Below are 26,860 nucleotides of genomic sequence, written 5' to 3' on the forward strand. Positions count from 1 at the left end.
TTAAGAGCGTGGGTACAGGTCGTACCACGCCAGTGGACAGACACATAGGGGTGTGTGGCCATAAGCCCCAGCAGTGCCCAGACATATGAGGGGTGGGTGCAGAGTCCTCCCAGCAGTGCCCAGACATAGGAGGGGTGGGTGCAGAGTCCTCCCAGCAGTGCTCAGACATAGAAGGGGTGGGTGCCTAGCACTCCCAGCAGTGCCCAGACATAGGAGGGGTGGGTGCCTATCACTCCCAGCAGTGCCCAGACACAGGAGGGTGGGTGCAGAGTCCTCCCAGCAGTGCTCAGACATAGGAGGGGTGGGTGCCTATCACTCCCAGCAGTGCCCAGACATAGGAGGGGTGGGTGCCTATCACTCCCAGCAGTGCTCAGACACAGGAGGAGTGGGTGCAGAGTCCTCCCAGCAGTGCCCAGACACAGGAGGGGTGGGTGCAGAGTCCTCCCAGCAGTGCCCAGACACAGGAGGGGTGGGTGCAGAGTCCTCCCAGCAGTGCCCAGACATAGGAGGAGTGGGTGCCTATCACTACCAGCAGTGCCCAGACATAGGAGGGGTGGGTGCCTATCACTCCCAGCAGTGCCCAGTCATAGGAGGGGTGGGTGCAGAGTCCTCCCAGCAGTGCCCAGACACAGGAGGGGTGGGTGCAGTGTCCTCCCAGCAGTGCCCAGACATAGGAGGGGTGGGTGCAGAGTCCTCCCAGCAGTGCCTAGACATAGGAGGGGTGGGTGCCTATCAGTCCCAGCAGTGCCCAGACACAGGAGGGGTGGGTGCAGAGTCCTCCCAGCAGTGCCCAGACACAGGAGGGGTGGTTGCAGAGTCCTCCCAGCAGTGCCCAGACATAGGAGGGGTGGGTGCCTATCACTCCCAGCAGTGCCCAGACACAGGAGGGGTGGGTGCAGAGTCCTCCCAGCAGTGCCCAGACACAGTAGGGGTGGGTGCAGAGTCCTCCCAGCAGTGCCCAGACATAGGAGGGGTGGGTGCAGAGTCCTCCCAGCAGTGACCAGACATAGGAGGGGTGGGTGCAGAGTCTTCCCAGCAGTGCCCAGACACAGGAGGGGTGGGTGCAGAGTCCTCCCAGCAGTGCCCAGACATAGGAGGGGTGGGTGTAGAGTCCTCCCAGCAGTGCCCAGACACAGGTGGGGTGGGTGCAGAGTCCTCCCAGCAGTGGACAGAGACATGGTGGTGTGTACACCATCCTACAATTAGCAAAACTCCATGGGTGCATGAAGGCATACACAAAGTGCGACTATATTGAGAGTGGCATGCCGACACATCACTGACAGCAGTGTCCTACTCCCATGAGGGTGGATGTCCATCCCCCACTGCATGACACACCACATGTGGGTGTGATGACAAATGACACATGCTTACCCACCCCTGGCGCTGGCAGCACAATACACACACTGAGAGCATGCAACAAGACTGTTTATTTATGTGCCACCCTACTAAACTAAGAGACCCAAAGGGAACACACACTGTCATGCACATTCCAAGGACTGATAGGAATGTACAGGTGCTGGGGCAGCCAACAAGTTGTTGCCTCCCATGGAAGGAAAAGGGTGGAGTGCCCACAGATACAATGCCCACAATTGTCAGACAGGTGCCCAAAGACCCTGCAGAACACGTAACACATGTGTGCGAGGCTGGGAGTACACACATGCATAGTGCGTAAAAGGGAACATGTCCACATGAAGTCATGTCAATATACTCCATACACAAGTACAGTGACCACCAAGGATGCCACAAATTATGCAGGTGGAGACATTGCTGAGCATGCATGTCCAAAGCTGAAGGGATCCGTCACACACCAAGGAAATTTAGACAGAGCTCAGCACAACAATTGGGAAACACACTGCAGGGAAGATGTCAGGGTCCACAGAGGAAGGAACACACCTTGGGACAATGTCACCATACAGTAAGAGCTTACATGACCAAAGATTATTTGCAGATACCTTGTGATGGCACACAGATATCAGGGTCCACCCCATGAGCAGCACACTACAACATTTCCCAGACACCTAACACATTATCACCACCCCAAATCATGGAGCAGCACCACCAACAGCAAGACCAGGAAAGCATTTGTGTGCAAATGAAAACCAAAATGCTTTATTCAGCATAAAAAATTATAGCAAAAGAAATGTCCACTATATACAGGGCCCATAGGCCAGGCCATGTGCGAAGTCCTGGTGGGGGACACTTTGGGACGCGTCTCCCCTAGCTTGCCAGCACAGTTCACTCTTCCATATCATCCACAGAAGGGGGGACATCATGTGGGGGGAAGCACCAGGCACCGCAGGGACAGGAGGGGCAAGGGTAGGTGTTGTGGGTGCAGGGACGGACGACTCCACCACAGGGGGTGGGGCAGCGCCAAAGGTGGTGGTTAGCAGGGCGCTGCACATGGTTGCAAGCTCTTCCAGCGTCTCCCCTGCACCCGAATGAACCACAGGCCCCAAGGAGGGGGGGGTCGGAGGGATGGGTTGCAGTTCTACTGGGGGAGGGTGTGGACAGGGGGGGACTCAACCCCCCTGCCTGGGGACTTCCTCGACTGCTTGCTGGGTGGTGTCACACTGGGGCTGAGGGACAGACTGGCCATGAACGACTCTTTGTCCGACTGTTGGGCAGGGGAGATAAGGGGAGTGGTTTTGGAGGAAGTGGGTCGTGAGGACTGCGGACTCCCACTGTGGCTGCGTGGCTGCCGTTTGCCCCCCGACACAGTGGGTGTGCCTACTTCCCCCTGTGTGTGTGTGACAGGAGGTGTGCGCTTGGCCTTCCCTGGTGGTGTGCTGCCTGTGTCTGGTGGGGTGCGTGCATGGGGACGTCTGGGTGTGCGTGGGACAGGCATGGGAGTGGGAAGTGTGGATGGTGCAGGGGTGGGGGGGACGGAGCGCTGCTGGAGATCCACTGCTGCAGTCAGTGACGAGTCTATGGACTTCAGCAACAACCGTTGGTCAGACATCGCTGCTGACATGCCCTCCATGTACGACACCATCTGTGTCAGCAGTCTGGTGTGGCCATGGAGGACATTAAGCAGTGATGTCTGACCAACCTGCAACTGCCGCAGAATGTCCACAGACTCGGCATTGACGGCAGCAGGGGAGACAGGGGCAGGGGGTGCGGTGCCTGGCACGAAGGAGACATGTTGTCGCCTAGCACGGAGGGAAGGGACCCGAGCAAGTGGGAGGCCGGTGATGGGAGCTCAGCCTCGGACCCGTCAGCATCATAGTCGGTGGTGGGACTCGACAGGTCCTCCGCCTCACTCCCCTCGGCCTCTGTGCCACTCACTGCGCAAGACTCGCCAGCAGTGGTGGCACCGGTGCTGGATCCCTCCTCAAGGTCCGTGCCAGTGTCTCCCTCGCTTTCCCCTGACGATGCTGTGGGCAAGGTGAAGAGACAGGAAATAATCAGACACCTGTATACATATGACACATGATTCAAAACTACATAGGTCACAGTGCATAGCATGAAAAGCAACATGAGTAACATCTACAATACTACGCACATGTGTAGGCCCTGCACCACACAGTGGGTTGACCCACCATGCCACTGAGAAAAAATGGAGAGCATGACACAACAGCAAATAACTTGATATCAAATGAGACAGAGGAGCTAGTGTCTGGGGACAGTCGAGCACAGCATCTGGACCACACACCGTTGCCAAAAAAGGGATGAGCAGGAACCATGTCTCTTAACTTTTGGCACATGCATGCTTAGCAAATACATTAAACCATGCCCAACATGACTGGGTCACTGCATGTTGAGTGTATGTCCAGACAATCATCACACACAGGCCAGACCTGGCAAGGAGACATACGGTTTGGACATGTAGGCCTTGCCCGCACAAACACCCCCCTACCTGAGACAATGTGATTGAGACAGAGGAAGTACTTACACCTCGTACTCGGGGATTAAACAAATGCCCTACAATAAATCCTGATTGTACACGAACTACCCCTCGTGCGCCTGAAGACACATATAATTGACAAACAACCATCATCAGATAGTTGTACCAAGACACACAGGCACTGGCCACTGTGAGTATGCACAAGCCAAATTGGGTCACCCTGTCAAGTGGACACATGTGGCACACTCAATGTAAATACAAATGAGGCCAGGGTACAATGCCACAGAGTCCAACCTATGCTGAAGACACAGAGAATGTCCACATCGTTGGCTGACACACATGATACCTAGGAAAAGGTGCCTCAGGGGACTGTAGTGGCCACACTCCTCCAGGGTCCTGTATGGATATGACTGCAACAGAAGCGACCATCCCTGCACTATGCATATCTCACACTCATGCACATCATGTCTGAGGGCACAACATTGGTCATGCATGCTGTAAGGCAGTACACTTTTAAGACACACTCCTATGTCGGGACTCAGCAGCAGTGCCAACTAACATGGACCCCACAATGACTGAACTGGCCAGGGCACAGGCAAGCTCACAACACATGTAACACACCACCCCCACACATGATGTTGCAAGCATTGGGCACTTGGATTAACTGCCAGCCTAGATAACCTTGTGCAAGAGTGACTACCCACAGACCCGGGAACACATGTCAAGGAGGAGAAGGGAGGAAGAACAGCACGGGTTGACTTTGTGGCACAGGATATGCACTGCACATATAAACCCTGGCAGTGTATCCATGCAACTGCGCACCTCCAAAAGCTGGTGACACACAACAAACACACATGTACCTACCCCCTTCCTGCTGCTGCTTCTCCAGTAAGTGCCTTTCCAAGTCAGGGAAGACCACCGCCAGCACACGCTTTATGATGTGGGTCAGGCGCCGGCGCCCACGGTTCTTCTTCCCTTCTGGTGAGTCCCCCAGCAGGACCCGGCTGATCCTCCTGGTCCAGCACCGGATATCCTGCCAGCGTTTCCTCACCTGGGCCAGGCGCCGCTTCCGACCCTCCACCGACCTCACGGCAATGACGGCTTGCCTCCAAATCTCCCCCTTGGCATAGGCGCCTACCTGTGAGGATGACAAAGTGAGACTACTTAAATATACATGCTACATGTCACAGAGACACACATTAGAACAATTTGGCTTGTTTGAACAGGGCAAAGTATGCAGCAGACTCATTGCACCTTTGTCATGGGGACATTATCCTCTGGGGAAGGCAAAATGCACTACGTGGCATTGAAAGTTCACCGGTGGAATGAGGGGTGCGACACAATCAATGATCATGGCTCACACTGTGCATCACAAGCTACACCAGGATTATGTACAGCACCTCACAGCAGTCACATGCCCCCGGCCACTGACGAAACCTCAGCAGAGTACACAGACACACACAGGCACAGGACAATCACCTGCCATTGGCAACTGCGGGTACAAACCTCACTCTGCACATGTGCCACTTGACTGGGGGGTGTCACAGGTGTTGGGCTAGCCCAGCACGTCAGACACACAGCACTGCTCCCTGCTCACATCAGATGGGTAGGGTATATGCAACCCTCATGCATCTGGGCTGCAACACTCCACATAGACACTCACCCACATGACAGGGGACTTACACACACACCAATGTCCAGGGGACGAACACATCATTTGGACACTCTCACCACAGGTACACTCAACTCACACACAACTGTGTGTACAGTCACCTGTCACACTGGGGGGAACACAGAATCACACCAGGGCTGTAGAAACAACATTCCCAAGAGGATTAGCCAGCCTGAATGTGGCATGCACCATGCAGTGATTGTCACAGTAAGCACTATGCAAGTGAGGAGTGCAGACATGCACTACAGCATGTTCTGCATGGGAGACATGAGGTATTCCCCCCCCCCTGGGACCCACTCTAAACAACATTGCATGTCTGTCACACCTGGACACAATGCCAGAAGTGACAGTCACAAAAAAGGGGCACAGTCTAAGCTAGTGGAGTCAGCACTCACCTGCTCCCCTGGACTCCCATACAGGCTGGGGTACTGTGGGAGGATGACATCCAGCAATGCCACATTCTCCTCCAGGGTGAATGGCTGGGCCCTCTCCACAGACCTGGACATGGTGCCAGAGGAATCACGAGCAGCAGTAGTGGTGTGGAATGAAAGGTTGTGCAGGCAAGTGCTCTCTCATGGGACCTGGCTGCCTTATATTTGCCTTGCTGGCCTGTTTCATTTACAGGAGTACAGAGTGATTGGTCAATCTCATTTGCATCCTACGTTTCCTCCAATCCCTTTAAACCTACCCCAGTGAGGGGCTTTGCATGGTTTAAAAATTGAGCATGATGTCAAGTCAACAACCACTTTGCAACATAGTATATTGTCTCCAACTGACTCTTGCTGGCCACCTGATGAAAATAGTGAAACTTGAAACTCGGTCTCCATGACAACCAGCATGCATTTAGGCCCTTATACTTGTCCCTCATGTGTCCCTTATGTAATTTCACTATACACACACAGGTACGGTGCGTTCCACGCCCCTAGGGCACCACTACTCCAGTGATACGGCCCGTACACGCGTGTGTAGGGTCCATATCACTATGGTTGTGTTGCCGTAGGCGTACGCCATAGGGATACGGTCCATACATGCGTGTGTAGGGTCCGTATCACTATGGTTGGGTAGCCGTAGGCGTACGCCATAGGGATACGGTCCGTACACGCATGTGTAGGGTCCGTATCACTATGGTTGTGTTGCCGTAGGCGTACGCCATAGGGATACAACCCGTACACGCGTGTGTAGGGTCCGTATCACTATGGTTGTGTTGCCGTAGGCATACGCCATAGGAATACGGTCCGTACACGCGTACGGACCGTATCCCTATGGCGTATGCCTACGGCAACACAACCATAGTGATACGGACCCTAAACACGTGTGTACAGGTTGTATCCCTATGGCGTACGCCGACGGCTACACAACCATAGTGATACGGACCCTACACACGCGTGTACGGACCGTATCCCTATGGCGTACGCCTACGGCAACACAACCATAGTGATACGGACCCTACACATGCATGTACGGACCGTATCCCTATGGCATACACCTACGGCTACACAACCATAGTGATACGGACCCTACACATGGCCTCAGAGCGTGTGTACGGTGCGTTTCACACCTTACACTGGTGACAGGCGGCACACAGAAAGGAATTGAGCTGTCATACTTGGCCAAGGCTGGACATCAAGTCATTGTCAGTGCAGTCCTACATGTCTCGGGCCTAGGTGTGTCAGGCTGTGATGTGGCACAAATCTCCTCATGTTTGAACCCAATAGATGTGTGATGAGCTGTGTACACATGTAATGTGTGATGGTGCACTATGTGCCACACATCCCCTTCACACCTTTGACATGTGTGCATGTAGTGCAGACTTGTTGAGCAATGCGTCACTGGCATGGCACAGTCGCCAACACCCGCAACTGTCCCCTGATGCCAGGTACACGGATAATTACACCTGACATGTGACTACCGGCGTTGCACGATGTGAGTATGTCATGTGTGTGTCATGTGTTCCCATAAGCTTGCTGTTGGTGTTCCGTCAAATGCATCTGCAGTTGCTGCATCCAACATGTGCATGTGTGTGGATGGGCATGGCACACTATTATGCACACCAGGACACATGTGGAATCAGAGGTAACGTGTGTATGTATTCATCGAACATGGACTTGCGAGACAAGGACATATCTGCGTAGTATCAATGTATGTGTGATCAGTCTTGACATGTACCCCTTCATGGCAAGGTGTGTGGTCTGTCCTTTTTTCAGGGACATGTGACCTGTGCCTCTAGTGTTCCGCAACCTGTCTGTATGATAAACATCCTTCTTCTGCACATATGTGGATGTCTGTCACTCCTGTAATGCGTCTGCCTGTTCACTTACACTGGCCCACAGCTAGTTTCATGCCATGTCATGTTGAGCTTGAGAATCCACGTTTGTAGCTGGCTCTTGGTAGGAGTGTCACCTGCCTGGCATACGTGTCCAGGATATATTGCACAGACCGGACTCTGTATGTAGCATATGTGTATTGGCTGTTTAACATGTGCTCAGTACATTGACATTGTTGTTGTACTGTACTCACTCTCCGTTGTTCCTTCAAAATTACTGCAGGGCACCGCCTCTCCCCCGACCAATGCCAGACTTGGCTGCCCTGAGGGAACGTGACTGTATACGCCGCTACCGCTTCACCCAACGGTTGATTGTGAACTTGACAGCAAGGCTGGCACCACACCTCCAACCGCTACACAGGTATCCTACTGCACTGACACCCATGATGAAGGTGATGGCAGCCCTACATTTCTTTGCCACGGGTACGTTTTAAGATACCATAGCTCATGTTGGTGGCATGTCCCAGACTATGTTCAGCCGTGTCCTGCATGATTTTTTAGAGGCCATGTTGGTTCCCCTGGATGAGTTTATTCATTTCCCAACTCCTGAGCAGTTGACAGGTGTCAATGGTGACTTCTATGCCCTGGGAGGGATGCCCCATGTCATTGGGTCTATTGATGGGACACATGTGGCTTTGGTACCACCACAGGCACGGGAGGTAGCCTTTCGCAACCGTAAACACTAACACTCCATTAATGCCCTTGTGGTGTGTCTTGCTAACATGGTAATTTCCCATGTCTGTGCTCTTTTTCCAGGATCAGCACACGATGCCTACATCATGAGGTGTAGCAAGGTGCCTGAAATGATGCTGCAGCTGCGCAACGAACGAGCATGTCTTGTTGGTGGGTATACTCGGTTACTCCTGTATTTAGCGTCATCTTTCTGTCTTACTGCTTCTCCTGACCCACTTCTGTCCATGATGTTTCCATGTAGGGGACTGTGGCTATCCCAACATGCCATCGCTGATCACGCCTCTCCGCAACCCCAGAACGGCTGGCAATCACCAGTGCAACAACGCCCATGGGCAGACCAGGCGAGTGATAGAGAGGAACTTTGGCCTCCTAAAGAGCCAATTCCGGTGCCTCCACAAGACCGGCGGCGCACTCCCATATGCACCGGTGAAGGTCTGCAAAATCTTCCTCGTGTGTTGCATGCTGCACAACATGGCAGTGGAGAAAGCTGTGCCACTCATCCTGGATCCGGATGAGCAGGAACATCCACCCGTGGAGGACAAGGGGCTTGGTGACGAGGCAAGTGAAGTTGAGGAGGAGGAGGAAGAGGACATCCGGAGTCGGCTCATACGCAACTTCTTTGCTTAGTGGTGAGTTGCAGTGTCTGAGTGTGCACGCATTGAGCCTTGTGTGGCATGTGTTGCAATGTGTGGGTCCATCTGCATGTATGGCAAGTGAGTCAGAGGTGTGTTTGGATGTGTCACTCGAGTGATGGTGTAATAAAAGAATGTCTTTCCTGAGACACTATTTTCACCTAGCATGTTGACAACCTTATACGTGTTGAGTACATGCCCATGCATGCGGATGTACTTCTTTTGGCTCACTTCTTGTGTGTCTCTCATCCCCAGGTATTTGCACATGCTGTCTGATGGTGGCATTGTTGTGCTCCTGCTATTTCTCATGAATACAGCAACGTGTGCTGAATCAGCGTAACATGCAAAGACATGTCGAAAATTCTCCTTAGGGTAAGGGATGCAGCACGGCTTTTTGGGTGTGCTATTTGTTTGGAATGTGTGTGCACTGCTCCTGTTCATGTTTGGTTACTTTGCATACATGTAGAATCACCATGGGGCACATGACATGAAGCTGGATTCACCTGAATTGATAGTCACACTTGGTGACAGTCATCTGTAATGTGATTGTGGATTGGGATGAAGGCATCAATGTGTGTAACACTGCCCTCGGAAACATACGGGATGCACCGGGTTGACATAGTGTGGGACATCCCCATTAGAGGCTCAATGGTGAATAGCAGCCTCTCCGTGAGCATCACAGGGTGTTTGCCTCAAACCCGTCACTTGTGTGCCAGTTCTATGGATTTCCTGCATCTGTGGTGAAAAGGGGGGTGCCAGTGTAGGTCCCACATGTTCATCCACATGACCTGTGCATCTGTTAATATAGATGCATTTGCCTTCCGGCAAACATGACTAATAAAGGTGTCCCTCAGCCTCCAAGGTGCCTCATCTCTGTCAATGCAGGTCTCTTGCCACTGTGCATGCGGCATGTCTGGCATAGTTATCACAGATTGTGCATATGAGTCTATGTGTAGAGTAGCAAGATGCAAGCTGTTTGTCAGGGATTATGATATGTATTGTGCATGATGTACATGGCTGTGTAGGTATTTTGGCATCTCAGTCCCCACAACGGCCACTTTGCTGCATGTGCATCCATTGTCTGTGTGTGTGCCATGTTGAATCAGACACTTCTTCCTTCTCATACACCTTTTGCAGTAGTCCTTTCTGACATGCTCGTGTTTGTGTGCAACTTGTGGCATGGTTTTCAGGACATGGCGCCTGCTGCTACAGGCCCTGCAGCAAGGGCACACTGAGATTCTATATTTGCCCTCACACATACGCCTCTAAGACGCACCCCCCTTCCTCCCTCCACCCATTCATTTTGGTGTAATCTGCTTGTGTGTGACACCGTTGCGGTGGCAAAGGCTGGACCGCCTGCACATGCTACGTGCACATTGCACGTGCCTCATGTCCTTGCATGTGCCACATCACGCTACACCATGATGTTGAGGCCACCCACCAAGCAATTTCCATCCAACACATCTGTTGCATGCACTCAGGCATGCACTCATCGCCCACACAACACCTTTGCATAATGAGTGTGCAACTCCAACTGCCTACACAGCGCTGGCAGCCTTCCAGGCCATGTCACACCAACCAGGTCATGTCCCTCCTACTCCCCACCGGCTCTGTACCCCAACAAGGCCATGGGAGTGGTACTCCAGGCCTCTGCATGTAGTATGGTGTCATTGTGGGACACATGGCACAGGTATCATGTCTCAGCGTGTCAGTCTACAATGTGTCCAGGATCCCCCTCTACACCATGACATGCGCACTGCATCTCATCATCATCTGGTGTCCCATTGCCAGCCAGGTGCTCCTCACCCTCCCCAAAGACGCAGTCCTTGCCAGTTCTCATATTGAATAATGCATGGTATCCATTGGCAGATGGCTGAACATCGGCCACCTGATGCTGGACTTGTACATGACTGAGGTGTTCATCTGCGGATTGTCCCCTTACAGCTGGGTCAACTGCTTGTGTCCCACCAGCAAGGGCCCTGCACAGGCACACAGTGTCCACGCACACGAGCTGGTGTGCATCATGGATTGCTTGCTCACATGTGCTATGCTGATCACCAGCATCTGTACCTCAGGCTTCAGCACACTCTGCATTATGCACAAGATCCACAGTTCGATCCACCTCAAGGCAAGACAGACCATCCCCCAGGTCAACTACAACATCCGTGTCTAATCCTACCCTGCACTCTACGGAGAAGTACGTTACAACTCCCATGATACTTGTCCACATCCAGGGTGCATCTGCACAGCTCTGCTTCAACATCCGGCAACCCAGCCACATCACCGTCCAACAGAGATAGCTTCAATGGATCACTGTCAGCTGCAGGATGACCTTCACAATCCACGCCCACACTCACGATGCAGCCCACGACCACGAACCCAACACAACCTTGTGGCACTGTCATCCAAGACCCCATTGTGCCATCGCCATGCATCCAACCTTGGCCTGGCCACCATTCTCCACATCCACCTGACTCCAGCATGCAGGACATAGTTCTCCCACCTGGCTACACATACCTGGGACTCCCCCCCCCCAGGACACTCCACATGATCCCTGACCTCTGCGCATGACTGTTGCTCTTCGAAATAGGTCTGTCCGCACAGTTGTGCAGCCACCCCCTCAGCTGGTTGGGCCCATCACGGGTGAGTATGGTGCTCCATGTCTGTATTGGATGATACATTGTGACCCATGTGTGTCCTGTGCCAGACTCAGACCCCAGGGTATGCATGGTTGGAGTTACTTCAAAATTCAGGCATGGTTTGGCTTTCCAACACACACATGTTATGTAATAATGCAAAATGACGGCCTCATCTCGTGATTTTTATGATTTTTATTAGTGGTGGGGTACGTGTTTGGGGGGATGTAAAGAGGTGCTCGCCGGGTGTCTGTAATCCAAAGTTCACAGGGGGAGTTGGGATCCTTGCCATTGGAAGTCATCAGAGTCCATGCCACAGTCTTTGTCAACATTGGTCAGACAGTGACCAGCAAGTCCATGTGGCAGAGAATGTCATTGGATGAGGTGCTGCTGTTGTGCCAGAGGGCCAGGTGCCAGGCTAGGTGACCTGGGAGATGGTGATGGTCCGCTGACTCTCACGGTCTTTTGCGTGGACGACCCACCTTCCTCCGGGGACCCTCAGAAGCAGGCCATGACGATGTCTGTGATGCTCCATCGGACGAATCCTCCTCCTCCTGATCCCTCTCTGTGGCTGGTGTTGATCTTCGCCTGGTGGCACAGGGAGGGTTGCCCATGTTTTCGGCAATCCGACGGAGTGAACGGCTCATGTCCGTTAGCACCGCCACGAGGTCAGCCTGTCTTGCCTCCATCCGTCCTTGGTGTTGCTGTTGACTGGCATATTGCTCGGCCTGCAGGTTCTTAATCTCATTGAGGGTCTCCACTACCTGGCTGATGCCCCTGGTGTCACGCCGGTATGTGTCCAGGATGTTGCGGACGTGTGACATAACAGGTTCCTCAGCTGTCTGGTCAGGTTCGCGCCTCCGCCGTCCTCCACTCCCACCACCCCTGCCCATTTGAGCCTGGCCTGCCGTTGTGGGCACATCGGGTCTCCGGGACCCCTGAGGGATGGCATTTGCGGGGTCACCTGCCTCCTCCTGGGTGCCCGGAGTACCTTGTCCCTCCTGGTCAGACTGGCTGCGTTGTTGTGTGCGAGCAGGGCTCCTGTGTGTATCCTGGGATGTGGCAGGAATGGGGGTGGTGGTTGGCACAGTTGTACCTGACGCAGGTGCTGCAGGTGCTTGGGCACCAGAGGGGCCAGGTTGGTCGGGGTCATCCATGGTGTGGTGAGAGTCGTCGCTGCCGGTGGGATCATCATCACGCCGAGCCTGGTCCTGTGATTCTTCCCCCCAGTGTTGGGGGGAGATCGATGACGTTGCCCTGTGTGTGAAAGAGAGACAATGTTAATGGTGTTTCATGCGTCATCCATGTTTCATACATATTCAAGTTGGCACAGCTCCTCTGGGTAGTTGGATATGTCTAGCATTCCTCTCACAGTGCACTTGTGGATGGGTATGTTGTGGGGGACAGATTGATATGTACTCCTGGTTATTTGGCCTGTCTAATGAGTGTTGGGATGCTTATTTGGCTATGGATTGGTCTTGTTGTGTCACATATCCATTGTGGGAGTGCCAATTTGCGTTGGCTGCCCCGGGGGTGTGTGCTTGTGTAAGGGGGGGGGGGGGGGGTGTGACCGGGCATGCTGTTGGGTGTGGTGTGATTTGTCATTGGGTCTACCAGGTGATGTGTCTATCCCCTCATGGTGCATGCTGGCATGACAGTGAATGTGAGTTCCTGTGGTAGGTAGGTGGCATGTGGAGTTGGTGTTTGAGTGTACAGTGGTCACAGGATTGCCTTGTGCTGTCTACAGCAGGGCCAAGTGTCATCTACCTTGTCTGTAATTGGCAAGTCCCTGTGCATTGTGCATGGTGCATGGGTATGTCCCTTGGCCACAGCTTTCAACACTTTTCCTATGTGTGACACACTCTTTGTTGTTGCATCATTTTTTAACGCAGTGAGCAGTGTGGCGAGCGTGCGTAGCGAGCGATGCAGAACCGGCTTACGCGTTGCACTGTACGTGGGAAAATGGTGCTTTTTCATATCTATTGGAGAATGCAGGTAGGTAACTTATGCATTTGTGACTGGGTTCTAACAAACACAGTGAGTGGGTATACTGGGTATAAGGTTAGGTTTGTGCCTGCAGCAAGGATCTACTTGTGCACAGTTTGACACATGGCCCAGTGATTTCCAAACGAAAAAGGGGTGTTTCACGCACTGCCAGACCTTGTCAACATGCACACAGTCCACCTGCTGACGAGCGGACATGCCCACACCACCCAAGGGTGATTTTGTCTCCCTCTGTCTCCCTCTCTCTCTCCCTTTGTCACCCTCCTCCCTCTGTCTGTCTCCCTCTGTCGCCCTCTGTCTCCCTCCCTCTCTCTCCCTCTCCCTCCCTCTGTCTGTCTCCCTCTGTCGCCCTCTGTCTCCCTCCCTCTCTCTCCCTCTCCCTCTGTCTGTCTGTCACCCTCTGTCACCTCAGCCCAGCTTCCTGGGCACACATACTTTGCAGGTCTTTCAAAGGCCATTGGCTTGTTCATGTGGCTTTGTTTAGAATCTCCCGGCCCCCATTGGGCAGAGTGTCTCTGAGTCTGCGCTGCTGCGGCGGTGTGTGCTGACACTCTTTCACAGTGATGCCTCTTCATTAGCTGCTTTTATGTGCAAATTGGCCCTTCATACCCATGTCATCCTGCGACGCGGCCACCATTTGCAGGCGACACAGTACAGTGTCGGGACACACTGTTTGTATAGCTCTGCCCTAGGCCATATGGGCTGAGGGCATTGGTGTCTGCTTCTGAGTTGCACAATGTTTTTTTGGAGGCCCACCCTCCCGGCATCACGGACATCCTGTCTTGTGTTGGTGTTTTGTGTGGCCTGTCACTTGGCATGGCCTTGCTTGGTGCATGGGGCATGGAGCCGCTAATGGCATGTGCGTGTTTTTGGAGTGTGGTTGTGTCCGGTGATGGCTTTGGGGTAGTTGCGTGCATTATTGTGAGTTGGGTTGTTGATGCGGTTCCCCTCATGTGGGGTGAGTTGTTTGTGTACTCACCAGGCTCGGCGACTCCTTCTACTCCGTGTACTCCCACCGGCGGCAGCGTGCGCATCATCTTCTCCTCCCAGGGATGGTAGTGTACCGGTCTGCGGGGCGGGCCACCTCCAGTGATGTTCCCCTGGTTATATTCGTCAGTCATTTTGCGGCTGACCGTCCTCCGCAGATCGTACCACCTGGCTTGGCATTCATGCCTGGTCCTTCTGATGGGCGCAACAGCATTCACCCTCTCGACGATCCTCTGCCACATGCCTGATTTTGCTGCTACGCTGGTCTGTCTGACCAATGTTCTAAAGAGCTGTGGCTCGACTCTGATGATTTCGTTGACAAGGATCTCCAGCTCCGCTGTTGTGAACTATGGATTCCTGTCTGTGGGCATGGGGTGTGGGTGTGGATGGTTGTGGGTGTGGTTGTGAAGGTGTGTGTGTGAATGTGATGAGGGGGTGTTTGTGAAGGTGGTTGTGTGAAGGTGTGCAAGTGTAAGGTGTAGTCAAGGTTCAAGTATGGTGCTGTGGGTTGTCTGTGGGGTCTGGCAGCAGTGGGTCTGTTGCAAAGGCTCATGGTTTGTGTGTGTGGGCCCTTTTTATTGGTCCATTTGTGGGTGTGGCTGTGTTTGAACTTTCGGTGGGTGTGTTATAAGGAGTGGTTGTGTTTTGGGCCTCTGTTTACCTGTTTGACTGTTGCAGGTCAGTGTATTGGATGTATTTGGGCTTGTTGGACGTGTTTTGTGGTGTTTTGCGATTCGAATTGACTCTCCTTGTGGTGTTTTGCAGTGTCCTGGTTCAGTACGTGTGTTTTTCGTGTCTGTTAGGTGCGTACATCGGCCATGTACCCCCAGCCCCCATATGTACGCGCCGTACCCCCAGCCCCCCATATGGACGGTGCGTACCCCCACGCCCCCTATGGACGGTGCATACTCCCACCCCCCCTATGGATGGTGCGTACCCCCACCCCCCCTATGGACGGTGCATACCCCCACCCCGTAGGTATGGAGCATACCCCCACCCCCGTAGGTATGCTGCGGACCCCCAGCGCTATGCGCTGGGGGTACGCACCGTACATACAGGGGTGGGGGTACGCTCCGTACCTATGGGGTGGGGTGGGGGTACGCTCCTTACTTAACGGGGTGGGGGTATGCTCTGTACCTACACAGGGTGGGGGTACGCTCCGTACCTACGGGGTGGTGGTACGCTCCGTACCTACGGGGGTGGGGTGGGGGTACACTCCGAAACCTACACTGGGTGGGGGTATGCTCCGTACCTACGGGGTGGGGGTACGCTCCGTACCTACGGGGGTGGTGGTACACTCCGTACCTACGGGGGTGGGGTGGGGGTACGCTCCATACCTACACTGGGTGGGGGTATGCTCCGTACCTACGGGGTGGGGGTACGCTCCATACCTATGGGGTGGTGGTACGCTCCGTACCTATGGGGGTGGGGTGGGGGTACGCTCCGTACCTACGGGGTGGGGGTACGCTCCGTACCTATGGGGGTGGGGTATGCTCCGTACCTACGGGGGTGGGGTGGGGGTACGCTCCGTACCTATGGGGGTGGTGGTATGCTCCGTACCTATGGGGTGGGGTGGGGGTACGCTCCGTACCTACACGGGGTGGGGGTATGCTCCGTACCTACGGGGTGGGGGTACGCTCCGTACCTACGGGGTGGTGGTACGCTCTGTACCTGCGGGGGTGGGGTGGAGGTTATGTTATGTTATGTTACTGATTTTTGTACCGCGCACAGCTGCCCCAGCAAAGGGGCGTCCTGGCGCCAAAAGGTGAACACAACAACACAGAGTGCAGTGGGATTACTTAATTTTATTAAAAAGAAACGTTTTAATGGCCCCTCTAAACCTGGTTAAATCTTCCACGCTCCGTACCTACGGGGGTGGGGGTATGCTCCGTACCTACGGGGGTGGGGTGGGGGTACGGCGCGGACATGGGGGGGTGCTGGGGTACGGCGCATACGTGGGGGGGTGGGCTGGGGGGGGTTCGGCGCGTATGCGGGCACATGTATGGACGTCTCCATGGTTGCCATGGGAGTTCGCTCCGGACAGTGTTTTTACCATACGGTTGTGCATTCGGACGGACGGGACGGATGTTACTTGCGCGCTCGGACTTCAGTTTACCGATTCGTACGTAAAACTGTCCGGGGACGTGTCGGACACTGTTTGCGACCCGAGGACGTGTCGGGGAACTTTCCCAATGCGATTCGTATGGATTTTTTAACATACGAATCGTACTTGCCAGTTTGTACGGGACTTGTACGATTCATACGTAAAAAAATCCGGATACGATTTGTACGGGGAATATTTTTAACGGATCGGAATCGGCACCTTAGTATTTAATTAATATCAAATTATACCTTAATTAATGCAGTTAAAACCATTTATCATTCAGACCGCAAATCACCATATTTACCTAATCTGGCTAATTGTCATACTCTAAGTCAGTCAAGTCGTAAAAGATCTCTTAATTCATCAAAGTCAAGCCACCATTCAGCCTGTCAAAGATTCAGGGAAACAGCTGTCCTGCAGCGTCACCGTCCTCTCCGTCAGCATAACGTCAGGAATCAAAAGAGCGTGAGTGCAAGCCTCACTATTCTATCATCTTTTATAAGAAAATCACTGTCAAAAAGTAACAAATATTGGTTTTCGGCCATGCTGATTGGAGGATTTAGGGTCGTAGGGTAAAGTTCTCACATAGTCTAGTCCATTAAGTCATCACACTTGCTGGTTCCGGTTTTTAAAGACAGTCCATTGTTCCAGGGTCCTGGCAACTTTCCCAGGATGTCCTTGGTGGGTACAGTTTGGCTAGGGTCAAGACGAGGCCACTGTTGCTGGCGTTGGCACAGGCGCACTTCACCCAAAACCTCGTGAAGGGTTATCGAATGCGTTGAGTGGAAAGTCGGCCATGTTTTTGCAGGCCCGAATGGTCAACGTAAGCAAAACAAACACAAAACGTAATTAATACATAGAAATGGCTAATAAATTGTTAAACCCTCACTAATTCCCCTATGTGTATGTAATTATTTAGCATGATAGCAACATTCAAAGCAGTAATATTTACTATTTAATGCGACTTACAATTACGTCACAAAAGCAACATATAACATGCAATATTCTAATTTCTCTATTATTAGTATGCGTACATATTTTAGTTTACGTATTAATTAGGCCATGCAAATGCAAATCCCACGTGTAATTCATATATTAATAAAATTTATTAATTTCTCACTTCAAACTCTTAATACGGTTATAATTAATTGATTTATTCTATTTAGTATAGTCATGCAAATTTGGGGAGGGTATACAAAATGCTGCGTTACGCTCCAGCAATCCCGCCTTTGGTGATTTTATCACCACACCATCAAAATTTTGTATTTTCTTTTACGGAAATCTGAAAATATTTTCTTGCTCTTAATCACAATTCAGTTTCCCCTACTTGTTTTCTTTTTGCCGAATTGTACATACTTTCCTTTATCTCTTCTAACTCTATTCCATCAAATTCCCTTTCTTGTTTCTTGTCTTTTCTCCTTAAATTTTCTCCTTTCAACCTTTTCTGATTTTTATTATTTTTACAACAAATACAGCCTAATCTTATCACTAATATTATGAAAATTACACATGTTAATGGAAATAATATTCTACCTATAAATGTACTACCTAACTTTACTAAGACATTTTTAATATCTGATATCTTCTTTCCCACTTTTTCCCAAACACCTTCAACCTCCAGTGGTGCAATTTCATCATGCAATTCTGTAATATTTCTAATGTAAATTTTCAGATCTTTACTTTCATCAGGAATGTAAGTACAACAATGTTGAACTTTCAGCATTCCACAGACTCCACCCTCTTTTGCCAATAGTATATCAAGGGCAAGTCGATTCTGCATCACCATAGCATGCATGGCAACCATTTCAGTGTTTACCAATAAGAATCCTCCAGCGGTGCTTGTTGACAAGCGATCCACTACTGTTGATGATTTTCTAATTTTGTTTGCATTCAGAGATATTCCCACTACTGGTATCAATGCTCCAAAAATGTCACCCACAATTTCTGTCCAAGATTCTCTCTTACTACATACTAAATAATTACCTTAACTATGTACACCATCTTCTCCTCTATCCATATGAAAGATCTTCGGAAAACCAGGCCTACGTAACATGTGCCATACCAATGGTCTGGCAAACGATAATATGCCCTATTCCCACAAATAAAATATAGTCCAGGGAATACTGGATCTCTTCCACCTTTAAATCCCCATCCACCCATGATTCGGTATGTATCATGGCACTCACTGTTACCTACAAAATAATTATCATATGCAGTTTGATTCCTTCTAATACACAATTTCCCTTTCTGGGGCCAATCTAAAGCCACAGTTGGACTAGTTTCACCCTTCACGTGTTTTTCCATCTCTAAATCCCAGACTGTTTTCTCCACCTTTCCTTCAGATGCCTTTCTTTGCATTTTCAGTCTCCTTTCTTCAACCATGTCTAAGAATGTCTTTTCCTCTTTCTTCAAACTGCAAATCAAATTGTTTCTAAATATATATTCTAATGTTAGTTCTTTAGTTTCTAAGAAAAATTCACCTTAGCAGGTTTTACCTTGTTTAGTTTATTAATAGCAGGCACTTGCGTAAAAATGTTATCTACATCTGAAAAATAATATTCTAATTTTCCCGTTTAATAAAATAAGCTAGCTATTACACTACATGTTATTCCATATGTTGCTGGAAGGTGATGATAAGTCACTCCTTCTGACACAGAGGCAGGTAACTGCAGGCAAACATAGCAGTCCCTTACGTCCATTGTCTTTACATATTCATACAATAATTTTGAAAATACATTGTTAGAAGATCTATCTTTATGTAAATAGTTCTTATCTATTACAGTTGGTACTACCCTTTGAAACTTCCCTATATTAGTTTTGTTTTCACTATGTCCTTCTAATGTGTCTATAGTAACCTTAAAAGAAATCAGAAGAGCAAGTATGCTCCACAGAAGCATTATTAATCCTGTACAACAACAACACATTTTACACCATCTCTTCATGAATGTACATCTACCTTTGCTACTATCTATATTTGCCATCTTTGCTAAAATGGGCCGTGTCTTTTGACTTAGCCTCTTCTACTTCACAACTAGTTTTCGACGCCACCAGAATGTCGTTGATGTATTGAGCTAACACTGAATTTTCAGGCATTTCTAGACTCTCCAAAGACTTCTTCAATAGCTGATTAAATATTGAGGGGCTTTCTGTATACCCCTGTGGGATGCGGCACCATACCAAAATACGCTCGACGAAACGAAATGCAAAAATTTGCTGACTGTCATGGTGCAATGGAATAGAAAAGAAAGCATGGCATAGATCAATCACTGTATACCATTCTGCATCATGGGGAATCTGATATAAAATCACTGATGGATTTGGTACAATGGGACAACATTACACAACAATGTTATTCACCTTTCTCAGATCTTGTACTATTCTGAATTTCCCATTAGGCTATTTCAGTCCCATTATTGGTGAATTACATGGACTACTCATTATTTCTCTCAAAATCCCTTGCCTGATAATTTTCTCTATTACAGGAGTTACTCCTTCAAATATTTCAGGTGTCAATTTATATTGAGGGACATTTGGATAGCTTATTCCTTCCTTTACGGTTATTTTTATTGGATCTATATTTCTCATTAGTCCTACATCTTCTCCAGTGGAATCCCAAACTTCTGCTTTTACAGATTGTTTCAATTCTTCAGGTAATTCATCAGGGTTGAATACAGCATAGGTTTCAACAACCTCTTTTTCTCTGTTAGCTATTGTCATTTTATACAGTACATCATCATCTGGTGTTTCAAATGCTATTCCATCCGGAGTACAAAATATAGTGCAATTCATTTTGCACAGCAGGTCCCTACCTAATAAATTCACAGGACTGGTATCACACACGACAAAGCGGTGCATCTCCGAAAATGTCCCTATGCTTGCTTTCACTGGTTCTGTAAGGTAAGTTTTAATCTGTCTGTTGGATACACCAACTACTTGGACCGTTTCATCCGAGAGAGGAAGATTCCTAACATCAGCTGATCTAACAGTTGATCGAGTAGCACCAGTGTCAACTAGGAAAGTAATATTTTCATTGTTAACCTTCCCATCCACAAATGGGCCTGTCTGTTCTACTTCTAGAGTTGCGCCAAGTACGCACTCTTCTTCCTCCCTTCGGCACCGTCAATAGCTTTCTTCTGAGTCACTTTCATCGCGTTGTAGCCAATACTGCGAAACAGCGCTAGCGCGTGGCAGCTTATTTACCTGTTCTTCATTGTAGAATCCCGTCTCACTACTATACTTCTGAGAGTTTCTGCTCTGTGGAAAAGGCGGTTTTGGCACCTGATTCTGTGGTGTAACAACCTGCTGCTGTTGCTGCAGTTGACCACTCACCTCATTCTGCACCTGTGGATTCAATGATGGATTTCCATTGTTAGTACGTGGGGGAAATTTACACTCGGATTTCCAATGCCCTATCCTACCGCAATTATGGCATGGGAACTTCTTTTTAGCCTCCTCTATATTGCCCTTTCCTTTGCCAGGACCACATTTTTGTCTTGTTCCTGTGTTATTTGCTTGTTGTACTAATTGGGCTTCCTGCCTTTCTGCTACTTTTACCTGTGCCCACATAGCTTTCTCTTTCAATTTTCGCTGCTTTGCCTCAATCTCGTCACTAAAGTATTTCGCATGTCTTAATTCTTCATCTATTTTCTTATTTTGCCAATCGACAGTATGATGTTTATTCCTGAGTTGGCCAATTAATCATTAATTTACGCTCAATCCATAAATCTGCTGGTACGATTATGTCAAATAGACTATTCAAATCAATCCATAATACTTTAGACAATTTTACAAATCTATCCACCTGCCTGTACCACTCAACAGGTTTTTCGCGTAGTCGAGGGAAATCATTTGTAAAAGACCAAGGTGCCGATTACGATCCTGTAAAAAAATTCCCCGTACGACTCTTATCAAGTCTTTTTACCGTACGAAACGTACAAGTGCCATACAAACTGCCAATTACGATTCGCATGGGAAAAAGTTCATACGAATCGCATTGGGAATTATTCCCCACACGTCCTCGGGTCGGAAAATGTGTCCGACACATCCTCGGACGATTTACCGTACAAATGTGAAAAGTGAAGTCCGACCGCGGAATTACGATCCATCCCGTGCGTCCGATGTTACAACCGTATGGAAAAAATACCGTCCGCACCGAACTCCCATAGCAACCATGGAGACATGTGCCCGCATACGCGCCCAACACTCCCCCCAGCCCTCCTATGTACGAGTCCAATCCCCACCCGTGTATGTACACCCGTGTATGTACGAGACGTACCCCCACCCGTGAATGTATGGAGCGTACCCCCACCCCAACCGTGAATGTACGACCCGTACCCTCACCCGCGTATGCATGGAGCGTACCCCCACCCCAACCGAGTATGTACGACCCGTACCCTCACTCGCATACGTATGGAGCACACCCCCACCCCCAACCGTGTATGTACGACCCGTACCCTCGCCCATGTATGCATGGAGCGTACCCCCACCCCAACAGTGTATGTACGACCCGTACCCCCACCCGCGTATGCATGGAGCGTACCCCCACCCCAACAGTGTATGTACGACCCGTACCCTCACCCGCGTATGCATGGAGCGTACCCCCTCCCCAACCGTGTATGTACGGACCGTACCCCCATCCCAACCGTGTATGTACGACCCGTACCCCCACCCGCGTATGCATGGAGCGTACCCCCACCCCAACAGTGTATGTACGGTCCGTACCCCCACCCCAACCGTGTATGTACGACCCGTACCCACACCCGCGTACGTATGGAGCGTACCCCCACACCAACAGAGTATGTACGACCCGTACCCTCATCCGCGTATGCATGGAGCATACCCCCACCCCAACAGTGTATATACGACCTGTACCCCCACCCTAACCGTGTATGTACGACCTGTACCCTCACCCGCGTATGTATGGAGCGTACCCCCACCCCAACAGTGTATGTACGACCTGTACCCTCACCCGCGTACGTATGGAGCGCACCCCCACACCCAACCGTGTATGTACGGACCGTACCCCCACCCCAACCGTGTATGTACGACCCGTACCCCCACCCGCGTATGCATGGAGCGTACCCCCACCCCAACCGTGTATGTACGGACTGTACCCCCACCCCAACCGTGTATGTACGACACGTACCCTCACCCGCGTATGTATGGAGCGTACCCCCACTCCAACAGTGTATGTACGACCCGTACCCTCACCCGCGTATGCATGGAGCATACCCCCACCCCAACCGTGTATGTACGGACCATACCCCCACTCCAACAGTGTATGTACGACCCGTACCCTCACCCGCGTATGCATGGAGCGTACCCCCACCCCAACCGTGTATGTACGGACCGTACCCCCACCCCAACCGTGTATGTACGACACGTACCCCCACCCGCGTATGCATGGAGCGTACCCCCACCCCAACATTCTAAGTACGGAGCGCACCCCAGGCCCCAACACCAGCACCTTCACACAACATCACGCATGTACGAGTCGTACCAAGGCAGACACAAGGACAGCACTGTACAACAAAATTCACGAAGTACACACCGTACACACGCTAAAAACGCACGTACACAACCAGGACAAAGCAAAACAACACAAGAATACACCATTCGAATGGCACAAAGCCACAAAACATGTCCAACAAGCACAAAAACAACACATTCACTGACCTGCAACTGCCAAAATCCCAAACAGAGGCCCAAAACACAACCACTCCTTATAACACACCCACCCAAACTTCAAACACAGCCACACCCACCAATGGACCAATAAAAAGGGCCCACACACACAAACCATGAGCCTTTGCAACAGACTCACTGCTGCCAGACCCCACAGACAACCTACAGCACCATACTAGAACCATTACTACACCTTACACTTGCACACCTTCACACAACCACCTTCACAAACACCCCCTCATCACATTCACACACACACCTGCACAACCACACCCACACACCCACAACCATCCACACCCCCCCCACCATCCACACCCACACCCCTCACCATGCCCACTAACAAGAATCCAAAGTTCACTAGCCGCGAGTTGGAGGTCCTTGTCGACGAAATCCTCAGAGTCGAGCCACACCTCTTTGGAACATTGGTCAGACAGACCTGCATGACCAAAAAAACAGCCATGTGGCAGAGGATTGTTGATGCTGTGAATGCTGTTGCGGCCACCAGAAGGACCAGGCATGAATGCCAAGCCAGGTGGTACGATCTGCGGAGGAGGGTCCGAGCCAAAATGACCGACGACCACAACCAGGCCAACGTCACTGGAGGAGGGCCGCCCCGCAGAACCGTACACTACCATCCCTGGGAGGAGAGGGTGATGGCCATACTGCCGGTGGTGTCAGTGGATAGATTAGACAGACTCCGAGACCCGGGTGAGTACACAAACAACTCACCTCACATGGGGGGAACGTCATCCACAACCAAACTCACAAACTGGCACGCAACCACCCCAAGCTATCGCATGACTCAACCACACTCCATGAACACGCACATGCCACTGGGGCCACCATGCCCCATGCACCCAGCTGGACAATGCAAAGTCACAGGCCACAGAAAACACCAACACAAGACACGGTAAGCCGGATGGCGGGAGTGTGGGCCACAAAAATCACATAGTGCAACTCAGAAGCAGACAACAATGCCCCCTGCCCATATGGCCTAGGTCACAGCCAGACAAACAGTGTGTCCCCACACAGGAAAGACTTGCCAGCAAATGGCGGATGCCTTGCATTAACACATGGGGGTGACGGCACGTTTTTGCACATGACAGCAGCTAATGAACAGCCAACACTGTGAAAGAGTGGCAACACACACCACCACAGCAGCAGCGCAGACACAGACACTACACCCAATGGGTGCCTGCAGATCAGAAATAAACTCACATGACCAAGCCAAGGGCCAGTAAAAGATCAGCAAAAAGTGTGTGCCTAGGAAGCTGGGCTGAGGTGACTGAGGGTGACACACAGAGGGAGGGAGAGGGGGACAGAGAGGGAGTGAGAAAGGGACACACAGGGAGACCAATTCAGCCTTGTGGGGTGTGGGAATGTCTGCTCGTCAGCAGGTGGACTGCGTGCATGTAGACAAGGGTGGCCAGTGCCTGAATCCCCCCTCTTCTCCATGGCAAAACACTGGGCCATGTCTCAACCTGTGCACGAGCACAACGCCAGCTACCTGCATTATATAAGTGTGTGGAACAACTCCATGTGCCCACGTACAGTGCAACACGGAAGGCGCCAATGCATGGCTCGCCACACCTGCTCACTCCACTGCTGACTGCAGTCACAAGTGACGCAGCAAGTAAGACTGTGCCACACATAGGTAAAGTCGCAAAAGCTGTTGCCAAGGGACATACCCATGCACAAGTGCACTGTGCGTGGAATGCAAGACATATCCAAATTCCCAGAGGAAATGTGCCAACTTAGAAACCAATGAAACATGGATGTTGCATGGAACAAAATTAACATTGTCTCTCTCACACACAGGTCAACGTCGTGGATCACCCCCAACACTGGGGGGGAAGACTCACAGGACCCGGCTCGGCGGGTTGACGGACCCACCGGCAGCGACGACTCTCACCACTCTGTGGACGAACCCGACCCCGACCAACCTGGCCCCTCTGGTGTCCAACCACCTGCAGCACCTGCGTCCGGTACAACTGGGCCAACCACCACCCCCACTCCTGCCACATCCCAGGAGACACCCAGGATCCCTGCCCCACCACCACAATGCAGCCAGGCTGGCCAGGAGGAACACGGTGTACCGGGCACCCAGGAGGAGGCAGGCGACAACGCCAATGCCACCCCTCAGGGGTCCCGGAGACCCGATGTGCCCACAAGGGCAGGCCAGGCGCAAGTGGGCAGGGGTGGTGGGAGTGGAGGACGGCGGAGACGCGAGCCTGACCAGTTGGCTGCGGAACCGGTATATTCCCATGTCAGAAACATCCTGGAGACATACCAGCAGGACACCACGGGCATGGCCCAGGTTGTGTCCATCCTCGAGGAGATCAAGACCCAGCAGGCCCAGCAACATGCAGAGCAACATGCCTGTCTACTGCGACACCAAGGGCGGATGGAGGACAGACAGGCTGAGCTTGTGACGGTGTTCAGGGGAATTCACAGTACACTCCGTCGGATAGCCGACAACATGGGCAACCCTCCCTGTGCCATCAGGCGTAGAACATCACCACCCACAGGGAGGGATCAGGAGGAGACATCCGACGGAGCATCCCAAACATCGTCACTGCCTGCTTCTGAGGGTCCCCGCAGGAGGGCGGGTCGTCCACGGAAAAGACCATGAGAGAGCAACAGCACCTTCTCCCAGGACACCTGGCCTGGCACCTGGCCCACTGGACCAACAGCAGCACAGCAGCTAAAGACATTCTCTGCCACATGGACTTGCTGGTCACTGTCTGACCAATGTTGACAAAGACTGTGGCATGGACTCTGAGGATTTCAAATGGCAAGGACACCAACTCCCCTAGTGAACTTTGGATTCCACACACCCGGAAAGCCCCTCATGTCATACCCCCCCCCGTACCCCAACCAAAATAAAGAGTTACACCATAAAGAGAAGATGCCTACATTTTGCATTATTACCTTACATGTGTCTTGTAAAGTCTAACCATGCCTGAGTTCTCATTTGACTTCAACCATCCACACCCTGGGGCCTGAGTCTGGCACAGGACACACATGGGTCAAATTGTATTAGGCAAGACAGACATGGAGCACCATACACACCCGTGATGGGCCCAACCAGCTGAGGGGGTGGCCGCACAACCGTTCCGACAGACATTTTGAGTACAGCGACAGCCATGCGCAGAGGTCAGGGATCATGTGGAGTGTCCTGGGGGGCACCCAGGTATGTGTGGCCAGGTGGCAGAACCATGTCCTGCAAGCTTGAGTCAGGTGGATGCAGAGAATGGTGGCCTGGCCAACGTTGGATGCAT

The sequence above is a fragment of the Triturus cristatus genome, chromosome 6 (assembly GCF_964204655.1).
Source record: "Triturus cristatus chromosome 6, aTriCri1.1, whole genome shotgun sequence".
Classification (NCBI taxonomy): Eukaryota; Metazoa; Chordata; class Amphibia; order Caudata; family Salamandridae; genus Triturus; species Triturus cristatus.